This window comes from Panulirus ornatus, chromosome 45, assembly GCF_036320965.1.
Source record: "Panulirus ornatus isolate Po-2019 chromosome 45, ASM3632096v1, whole genome shotgun sequence".
Taxonomy (NCBI): domain Eukaryota; kingdom Metazoa; phylum Arthropoda; class Malacostraca; order Decapoda; family Palinuridae; genus Panulirus; species Panulirus ornatus.
In genome coordinates, this window is record NC_092268.1 from 1,155,707 (window position 1) to 1,167,395 (window position 11,689).

An 11,689-nucleotide genomic window follows, 5' to 3' on the forward strand; every position below is an offset into this window, starting at 1 on the left:
AAGGTACTTTTAGAAATATGAAGTATTTTTACAGACTTCAGTGCAAACATTTTTAACAAGGTATACAAATTCAATGATCAAAGTTTCTTCAGTGCAACTGCATACAGATTTACATTGCAGAATTTCCTTTTTCATAAAGCACAGTAGAAAGACTCATCTTTACAACCATTCCCTCATCGTTGCATAATGCATCCTGTATAATTTTACAAGTGACAATGTACATCTTAAAAAAAATTATACACGAATAAGGTGTCAAGGAATAACATACACCAATTTCATTGTTAGATAGCTAGTAAGGCGGTTAATTCAAAATGATCTCTCAAGGCAAGGGTTACTTGGGGGAAAAAAATTCATATTGGTTTCATTTACATGTTTTTTAACACATTCCTTTTCTTTGGCTTGGTACATGATTAGATAGCAGTAAAAGCTTTATTATTTGGCTCGGATATGCAAAATCACTGGTTCCACAAAAGGTCCCCCAAGATATTTCACTGGAATTACTTTAATGACGTGAAAATATATAAATTGATCAGTATTGGACCAAAGATCAGTGCATCTCATGTAGTTTAAAGCCATTCATACAGGATCATCTTTAGCTGCCATTGTCTGTCCCCAGGATCCCCTTGCACAACACAGAGGGGAGGGGACCACCAAACAAAGAGGTATTGTGGTGATATGTAGTCATCCTTGTGAGGAAAGTAAACAATGGAGGAGTAGATGTACAGCATCTTCAGTGGGGAAGCTGCGTCTTGGACATGCAGGACCTTGCAATATTTCCAAAGGGAACTTCGGTAGAGTCCAGAACACACAAGATTTAATAATTTTCATATTTGAGGGGTTTAGTTTCAAGTGGACATGTGCCTGGGTTGGAAACATTGCCAATTAAGCCATCAATTTGTAAATAATCTATGTTTTGTCAATATACTGCATTTCTAGGGTAGGGAAGAGGGTACTACAAGTACAGTTTACAGCGATTGAGAGCAGAATTGGGTTTGTCAACATCGCAACAAGATTTCCTGTTCAATTCTACCAGAAAAATTCTAGAAACATAGAGGATAAAAGTAAACAAGGTGGATAAAAGTCTGGCTACTGTATGCTTTTCCACAGTGAAATATTAGAGCTTTCCAGTCACTTAAAATCTACATTATAACTTTTACTCAAACTATCATCCTTGTTTCTGGATGGCAGACAATATGAAGTGGTTTTCACAATTGATTTATACAACAGAATAATGACATTTAATCTTAAAAATAGTTTTTGATGCAAAATACAAACTGTCGTCATTGCCATCATTCAATGACGACAACTAAGGCTTTATCCAACATGTTACATGCTTCCCTGAACAAAAGAAAAATTGCCACTTTCTCTTCCTAACACAAATACCTGTACTTCTCACCATCATTCACCTTTTGAATTTACCTCCAAGAATGTAGAGGTAAAACTTGGTATGGTTAGCACAGTTCCATGTGTGACGCATGGTGAATGAAAAGCAATTTTGTCATTTATATCTCCTATATAAAGATATGTAAATTAATTGATAGGCAGGTAAAAGAAAGACTTGTGGATGTTCATGTGCTGAGAGGGGCAGCTGGAGGGATGTCTGATCACAATCTTGTGGAGGCAAAGGTGAAGATTTGTAGAAGTTTCCAGAAAAGGAGAGAGAATATTGGGGAAAAGATAGTTTGGAAAAGTAGCTTGGAAAGGAGACTTGTGTGAGGAAGTACCAGGAGAGATTAAGTGTAGAATAGCAAAAGGTGAGAGCAAATGACGTGAGGGGAGTGTGGGAGGAATGGGATGTATTTGGGGAAGCAGTGATGGCTTGCACAAAAGATGCATGTGGCATGAGAAAGGTGGGCCAATCAGAAAGGGTTGTGAGTGGTGGGATGAATGAAGAAGTAAGGTTGTTAGTGAAAGAAAAGAGAGGCATTTGGACGATTCTTGCAGGAAAGTAGTGCAAATGACAGAGATGTATAAAAGAAATAGGCAGGTGGTCAAGAGAAAGGTGCAAGAGTTGAAAAAGAGGGCAAATGAGAGTTGGGGTGAGACAGTATCATTAAATTTCAGGGAAAATAAAAAGATGTTTTGGAAGGAGGTAAATAATGTGCATAAGACCAGAGAACAAACAGGAACATCGGCAAAGGGGGAGTTAAGTAGTTTTTAAGCAAGGAGGAGATGGAGCAAGTATTTTGAAGGTTTGTCGAACGTGTTTGATGACAGTGGCAGATATAGGGCGTTTTGGTCGGGGAGGTGTGCAAAGTGGTACAGGGGCTGAAAAAGAGGGCAATTGAAAGATGGAACGAGTGTGTCTGTAAACATCGGGATAATGTTTCGGAAAGATTTAATATTTCATGAAAACAAAGCAACTGGGAACTTCAGTGAAGGGGCCAATTAGGTGGTAACAGGAAGTGACGAGAGATCGAGTATTTTGAAGGATTGCTGAATGTTTGATAAGGCAGCAGAAGTAGGCTGTTTGGGTCAGGGAAGTATGTGAAGTGATCCGGCCATGGAAAAGAGTTTGGCGAAATAAGAAGAGAAAGTGAAAGCCTTACATGTGATAAAACATAGCAAGGTAGTGGAAGTGATGATATTGCAGATGAATTTCTTATGACAGGACGATTGTTGTAGATTGTTTAGATAGGATTTCCAATGTACGCATGGATCATGGAGAGGTCCCCAAAGATTGGCAGAATGCATGTATAGTGCCACAACGTAAAGGCATGTGGGACAAAAATAGAGTTTTCAAAATACAGAGGTACAAGAGGTTTGTTAAGCATGCGTGGTAAGCTGTAAGGAAGAATGGTGACAGATGGCAAAGGCAGGTACAGAACAGCACACTGGGGAAGTGCAACATGGTTTCCCAAGTGGTAAAGGATCTATGGATCAAGTGTTTGCATTAGACTGTGAAAAACAAATATGGGTATGTGGCATTTATGGATATGGATAAAGAATTTGATAAGGTTGACACACTTTGTGGATGGTCTTACAAATACTTGGTCTAGGAGGAAGCAGCCAGAAGCAATGAAAATCTATGATGGGTGTAAGGTACGTGTGTGTGGGTGGGTAGGAAGAATGGAAAGTGGTTCCACATGAAGGTTTATGTTATGGGTCTGGAGTGTCACTATGACTGAAGTGGTAGGAAGATAAATACAAAGGTCTTGAACAGAGGGGCAAGTATGCATTCTGTAGGTAGTGAGGGCCTGGGAAGAGATTCAGTTTGCCGATGACACAGCAGTAGTGGCAGATTATTAACTGAAACTGCACAAGCTGGTGACCGAGTTGGTATTGTGTGTTAAAGACGGCAGTTGCGAGTAAATGTCAATAATTGCATGGTTATTAGGTTTAGTAGGATAGAGGGACAGGTTTGCTAGGGTGAAAGTACGAATTGAGAAGATTTGAATTGTCTCAGTTACCCGTGTGGTGTGCGTGTGCATGCATACATGCATGGGTATGTGTGCTCATGCATACGTATGTGTACATGTGCATGGATATGTGTGCATGCATGCATACATGCACACGTATGTGCGCATGCATGCATACATGCACACGTATGTGCACATGGATACATGCACGCATAAGTGCGCATGCATGCATACATTCACGCATATGTGCGCATGCATCCATTCATGCACGCATATGTGCACATGCATGCATACATGCACGCATATGTGCGCATGGATGCATACATGCACGCATATGTGCGCATGCATGCATACATGCACGCATATGTGCGCATGCATGCATACATGCACGCATAAGTGCGCATGCATGCATACATTCACGCATATGTGCGCATGCATCCATTCATGCACGCATATGTGCACATGCATGCATACATGCACGCATATGTGCGCATGGATGCATACATGCACGCATATGTGCGCATGCATGCATACATGCACGCATATGTGCGCATGCATGCATACATGCACGCATATGTGCGCATGCATGCATACATGCACGCATATGTGCACATGCATGCATACATGCACGCATGTGTGCGCATGCATGCATACATGCACGCATGTGTGCGCATGCATGCACGCATATGTGCGCATGCATGCACGCATATGTGCGCAAGCACACATACATGCATGCATGCTTGTGTGCATGTGCATGAGGGGAGGGGCAAGAAACAAGAACGAACTTCTTATACCAAGAGCTGCAATTACTACACTATACTTCTACAGTCTATCCCTTGCTACTTTTCAATTAGAAAATATTTTACTACATACAGTGCACTAATACATCCACTGCAATCTATGCTACAATACACATGCAGTATTAATGAAATTAAAAAAACATGCACAATATCATATCTAAATTGATAAACCATAGTCGTCAGTCAAGTCAGTCCATCAAACAGCTGTTTGTTTCTGCCGGAGTCATTACACACAATACCAAGCAGTGAAAGTAATCAAGATGAGAGATGGTGCACTTCAGCAAAGAAACAGGGATGTTCTGGCCGAGTGAAACAAAGCTCAAGGATAAACAGTAAGAATGGTTTGGAAATGCCATTGCAGTAAATTCAGGGGTTGGTGAGTGGATAAGATCCAAGGCAGTAGCAGCATTACTCCTGAAGTTGTGGAGCCATTTGAAAGAATAAGAAATTGAATTCTAGAATGATGTGGGTTGATTATTATTGCTCATGCACCTGGCAACATGAGTTTGGAAGTGCATGTTAAAGAAACTGATCAAATGTGAATAAAAACAAGGTTATTAGGTTTGACGGAGTTGTGAATGTGAATGAAGAAAAATTGAAGGTGAAGACTGGACATGGCAGCAAATAGAAACTTGGAAATAAAGGGAATCATAGGGTGGGTGAGGGTGTGAAGGTTCTGGGAGTGTGGAATGTTTGGAGAGAGAGATCATCTAGGAGGGAAAAAATGGTTGAAAGAATATTAGTTCCAGCAACGTTATATGGATAAGGGTCATGGGGTATAGATAAGGATGTGCAGAGGGTGGTGGATGTGATGGAAATGAAATGCTTCATAAGAACAATATGTGGTGTGAGGTGGTTTGATTAAGCAAGTAATGAAAGGGTAAGAGAACTGTGATAAGAAGTGTGGTTAAGAGAGCTGAAGAGGGTGTGCTAAAATGGTTTGGGTATATGGATAGAATGAGTGAGGGAAGGTTGACAATGAGGATATATGGGCCAAAGGAGTATGGAACAAAAGAACAGGAAGACCAAGTCAGAAATGGAAGGATGGAGTGAAAAGACTAAGCAATCAAGGCCTGAACATTCAAAAGGGTTAAATGAGTGTACAGGATAGAGTGAACTGGAATTATATGGTATACTGAGGTCAACCTGCTGTCAACGGATTGAACCAGGGCATGATTGAGCAAGTAATGAAAGAGAACAGATAAAAAATGTGGATGAGACAGCATATATGGAGAGAACAAAAGGAAAAGTTGACAACGAGGATATATGGGCCAGAGGTGGATGGAACAAGGAAAATGCAGAGACCAAATTGGAGATGGAGTGAAAAGATTTTGAGCAATCAAGGACAGAACATTCAAGAGGGTTAAATGTGTGTGCAGGATAGAGTGAACTGGAACTATGCGGTTTACTGGGGTCAACCTGCTGTCAATGGATTGAACCAGGGCATGACTGAGCAAGTAATGAAAGAGTAAGAACAGTGATGATAAAAAGAGTGGTTGAGAGAGATGAAGAGGGGATGCTAAAATGGTTTGGATATATGGAGAGAACAAGAGGAAAGGTTGACGAGGATATATGGGCCAGAGGTGGATGGAACAAAGAGAACGGGGAGACCAAGTTGGAGATGGAAGGATGGAGTGAAAAGATTTTGAGCGATCAGGGCCTGAATATACAAGAAGGTGAAATGCATGCAAGGAATAGAGTGAATCGGAATGATGTGGTATACCAGGGTGGACATGCTGTCAATGGATTGAACCAGGGCATGTGAAGTGTCTGGGTTAAACCATGGAAAGGTCTGTGGGGCCTGGATATGGAAAGAAAGCTGCAGTTTCAGTGCATTATACATGACAGCGAGAGACAGTGTGAACGAATGTGGCCTTTTTGTCTGTTCCTGGAGCTGCCTCACTAGATGGGGGGAAATGGTATTTCAAGTGTTGCGGGGTGGCAAAAGGAAATGGATGAAGGTGGCAAGTATGGATATGTACATGTGTATATATGTATATGTCTGTATGTACATACATGTATATGTTGAAATGTATTTGTATATATGTGTGGGTGGGTTGGGCCATTCCTCGTCTGTTTGCTTGTACTACCTCGCTAATGCGAAGAGACAGTGGTTAAGTATAATAAATACATATATATTTTCAGAAGTATCTAATCTCAGGCCTTGAAAGCCATTTTCTATCGAATGCATTTTGTTCAATAGACACTCAAATCTTGCAATTAATATTGGTCTCCCTTAAAACAATTTTCAATATATATTAACCAATTACCACAAATCATTTGTTATATCCATAGCAGTACCAACAATGCTATTGAAGGAAATTTCTTTTTCCAAATTGCTGGTGTGCTACACAGTGTACCTGAAAGTCAATGCTAAATATTAATTTCTACAACTGAGCAACAGAAAGTTAAATCAACTATTCAACAAAGTTCAAGAATGTTTTCTTCCATAATTTAATTTTCAACTTAAATCTTTAATATATAGACAAGATCATTTTTATGTGCAAGAAAATGCTCTCTAAGCTCTGTTAAGTATGTTTTAACATAAGCCCTGCTGGACCATATCTATGATAGTCTTCATTGCATTTACAACTATTTAAGAATCATCTTTCGATGAACTTCCATGCAAGTAAGAATTTTATTCTTGCTGGATTCATTTTATAGATTTATCACTAAATCCTCAAGTATTTGGAAGACTGGTAAACTAAACTAAACTTACAGTTATACAAAAGCATACTTCTATTATCAACTAAGTTCTCTCGAGTCTATGATGACCATGTAAAGTATCTTCAAACATAAGCAACACTGGACCATATCTATGAAAGTCTCTCGATCGCATTTACAACTATGATTCAAAAATTATCTTTTAATGAACTTTTATGCAAGTAAAAATGTTATTCCTCATTCAAAAATTATCTTTTAATGAACTCATTTTCTATTTTTATATATTTTGCTTTGTCGCTGTCTCCCGCGTTTGCGAGGTAGCGCAAGGAAACAGACGAAAGAAATGGCCCAACCCACCCCCATACACATGTATATACATACTCATCCACACACGCAAATATACATACCTATACATCTCAATGTACACATATATATACACACAGACACATACATATATACCCATGCACACAATTCACACTGTCTGCCTTTATTCATTCCCATCGCCACCTCGCCACACATGGAATACCATCCCCCTCCCCCATCATGTGTGTGAGGTAGTGCTAGGAAAAGACAACAAAGGCCCCATTCGTTCACACTCATTCTCTAGCTGTCATGCAATAATGCCCGAAACCACAGCTCCCTTTCCACATCCAGGCCCCACACAACTTTCCATGGTTTACCCCAGACGCTTCACATGCCCTGATTCAATCCACTGACAGCACGTCAACCCCGGTATACCACATCGATCCAATTCACTCTATTCCTTGCCCGCCTTTCACCCTCCTGCATGTTCAGGCCCCGATCACTCAAAATCTTTTTCACTCCATCTTTCCACCTCCAATTTGGTCTCCCACTTCTCCTCGTTCCCTCCACCTCCGACACATATTTCCTCTTGGTCAATCTTTCCTCACTCATTCTCTCCATGTGCCCAAACCATTTCAAAACACCCTCTTCTGCTCTCTCAACCATGCTCTTTTTATTTCCACATATCTCTCTTACCCTTACATTACTTACTCGATCAAACCACCTCACACCACACATTGTCTTCAAACATCTCATTTCCAGCACATCCACCCCCCTGCGCACAACTCTATCCATAGCCCACGCCTCGCAACCATACAACATTGTTGGAACCACTATTCCTTCAAACATACCCATTTTTGCTTTCCAAGATAATGTTCTCGACTTCCACACATTCTTAAAGGCTCCCAGGATTTTCGCCCCCTCCCCCACCCTATGATTCACTTCCACTTCCATGGTTCCATCCGCTGCCAGATCCACTCCCAGATATCTAAAACACTTTCCTTCCTCCAGTTTTTCTCCACTCAAACGTACCTCCCAATTGATTTGACCCTCAACCCTACTGTACCTAATAACCTTGCTCTTATTCACACTTACTCAACTTTCTTCTTTCACACACTTTACCAAACTCAGTCACCAGCTTTTGCAGTTTTTCACATGAATCAGCCACCAGCACTGTATCATCAGCGAACAACAACTGACTCACTTCCCAAGCTCTCTCATCCACAACAGACTTCATACTTGCCCCTCTTTCCAAAACTCTTGCATTCACCTCCCTAACAACCCCATCCATAAACAAATTAAACAACCACGGAGACATCATACACCCCTGCCGCAAACCTACATTCACTGAGAACCAATCACTTTCCTCTCTTCCTACACGCACACATGCCTTACATCCTCGATAAAAACTTTTCGCTGCTTCTAACAACTTGCCTCCCACACCATATATTCTTAATACCTTCCACAGAGTATCTCTATCAACTCTATCATATGCCTTCTCCAGATCCATAAATGCTACATACAAATCCATTTGCTTTTCTAAGTATTTCTCACATACATTCTTCAAAGCAAACACCTGATCCACACATCCTCTACCACTTCTGAAACCACACTGCTCTTCCCCAATCTGATGCTCTGTACATGCCTTCACCCTCTCAATCAATACCCTCCCATATAATTTACCAGGAATACTCAACAAACTTATACCTCTGTAATTTGAGCACTCACTCTTATCCCCTTTGCCTTTGTACAATGGCACTATGCACGCATTCCGCCAATCCTCAGGCACCTCACCATGGGTCATACATACATTTAATAACCTTACCAACCAGTCAACAATACAGTCACCCCCTTTTTTCATAGATTCCACTGCAATACCATCCAAACCTGCTGCCTTGCCGGCTTTCATCTTCCGCAAAGCTTTTACTACCTCTTCTCTGTTTACCAAATCATTTTCCCTAACCCTCTCACTTTGCACACCACCTCGACCAAAACACCCTATATCTGCCACTCTATCATCAAACATTCAACAAACCTTCAAAATACTCACTCCATCTCCTTCTTGCATCACCACTACTTGTTATCACCTCCCCATTAGCGTCCTTCACTGAAGTTCCCATTTGCTCCCTTGTCTTACGCACTTTATTTACCTCCTTCCAGAACATCTTTTATATTCTCCCTAAAACTTAATGATACTCTCTCACCCTAACTCTCATTTGCCCTCTTTTTCACCTCTTGCACCTTTCTCTTGACCTCCTGTCTCTTTCTTTTATACATCTCCCACTCAATTGCATTTTTTCCCTGCAAAAATCGTCCAAATGCCTCTCTCTTCTCTTTCACTAATAATCTTACTTCTTCATCCCACCACTCACTACCCTTTGTAATCAACCCACCTCCCATGCTTCTATGGAACTAAAAATGTTATTCCTCCTAAACTCATTCTGTAAGAATGACTCATCACTAAATCCTAAAGTATTTGGAAGCCTGGTAAACTAAACTAAACTGGCACTTATATACAAACATACTTCTATTATCAACTAAGTTCTGTCGAGTCGGCAGTGGTCATGTGTGTTTCTTGCTGCTGCTGCTGCTCCATATCATGCACTAAGGCCATTCCACATTCGTACAGAAGACACCTGGAAAATAAGTCAACAATGAAAAGAGCTTAATAAAACTACGTGCAAGGAGCACTGCTACTGCTATCAAGTTATAACTCACATATAATAATGCACCTATCATTTGTTGCCATATATATGTACCCACCCAGTGCTGTAATTCTTACATTAACATGTACACCAACATGAGCTTGCTACATCATCATCTCTTACCTAATCGCCAAATATTTTCATAGTTTCAGATGCTAAAAGCTACCAAAACTAAGTTCTCACAAATATAATCAAAATCAGAAAACACAGCCTCAGCAGTACATACACAAAAACAAAATCAAGAGTTTATCCGTATCTAATTGCACAGATTGTGATTTTCCAAATCTTCAAGCCTCACCTACATGTGGACTGCAAGCACTATGTCCATAAACATATAATCTCTCCTTGTCACACACAACACTAAACACTTGGCTCACACATCTCATTCTTTGCAACTCTATTTTCCTGCAGTAAGCACTATGAGTTAGCCCTGCCTTTTAGCATAATGGTAGGATCAACAGATATTAGAAATAGTTATGAACATTATGTAGTAGTAGGAGATACGAGCATTAGCTGGAAGCATTAGACAGAAGCAGTATACCACATCGTTCCAATTCACTCTATTCCTTGCACGCCTTTCACCCTCCTGCATGTTCAGGCCCCAATCACTCAAAATCTTTTTCACTCCATCTTTCCACCTAAAATTTGGTCTCCCACTTCTCCTCGTTCCCTCCACCTCCGACACATATATCCTCTTTGTCAATCTTTCCTCACTCATTCTCTCCATGTGACCAAACCATTTCAAAACACCCTCTTCTGCTCTCTCAACCACGCTCTTTTTATTTCCACACATCTCTCTTACCCTTACATTACTTACTCGATCAAACCACCTCACACCACATATTGTCCTCAAACATCTCATTTCCAGCACATCCACCCCCTGCGCACAAATCTATCCATAGCCCACGCCTCGCAACCATAAAACATTGTTGGAACCACTATTCCTTCAAACATACCCATTTTTGCTTTCCGAGAAAATGTTCTCGACTTCCAAAAATTCTTCAAGGCTCCAAGAATTTTCGCCCCCTCCCCCACCCTATGATTCACTTCCGCTTCCATGGTTCCATCTGCTGCCAGATCCACTCCCACATATCTAAAACACTTTACTTCCTCCAGTTTTTCTCCATTCAAACTTACCTCCCAATTGACTTGACCCTCAACCCTACTGTACCTAATAACCTTGCTCTTATTCACATTTACTCTGAACTTTCTTCTTTCACACACTTTACCAAACTCAGTCACCAGCTTCTGCAGTTTCTCACATGAATCAGCCACCAGCGCTGTATCATCAGCGAACAACAACTGACTCACTTCCCAAGCTCTCTCATTCACAACAGACTGCATACTTGCCCCTCTTTCCAAAACTCTTGCATTCACCTCCCTAACAACCCCATCCATAAACAAATTAAACAACCATGGAGACATCACACACCCCTGCCGCATACCTACATTCACTGAGAACCAATCACTTTCCCCTCTTCCTACACGTACACATGCCTTACATCCTCGATAAAAACTTTTCACCGCTTCTAACAACTTGCCTCCCACACCATATATTCTTAAAACCTTCCACAGAGCATCTCTATCAACTCTATCATATGCCTTCTCCAGATCCATAAATACTACATACAAATCCATTTGTTTTTCTAAGTATTTCTCACATACATTCTTCAGAGCAAACACCTGATCCACACATCCTCTACCACTTCTGAAACCACACTGCTCTTCCCCAATCTGATGCTCTGTACATGCCTTCACCCTCTCAATCAATACCCTCCCATATAATTTACCAGGAATACTCAACAAACTTATACCTCTGTAATTTGAGCACTCACTCTTATCCCCTTTGCCTTTGTAC

General features: G+C 40.8%; 1 long non-coding RNA gene across 15 annotated transcripts in view; it reads right to left on the reverse strand.

The window, feature by feature from the left end:
- Positions 1-11,689, reverse strand: part of LOC139762969 (uncharacterized) — a 69,881-nt gene that overhangs the window by 38,729 nt on the left and 19,463 nt on the right. For 2 of the 15 annotated variants that reach the window (XR_011715903.1, XR_011715904.1), the window contains exons 2-3: positions 9,652-9,762; positions 6,430-6,519 (exon numbers count right to left, since the gene is read on the reverse strand). This is a non-coding gene — a long non-coding RNA (uncharacterized lncRNA). Of the gene's footprint in view, positions 1-6,429; positions 6,520-6,896; positions 8,684-9,651; positions 10,848-11,689 lie in introns of those variants that run through there. The other 13 variants (XR_011715896.1, XR_011715897.1, XR_011715905.1 and 10 more) reach the window with 12 other exon arrangements.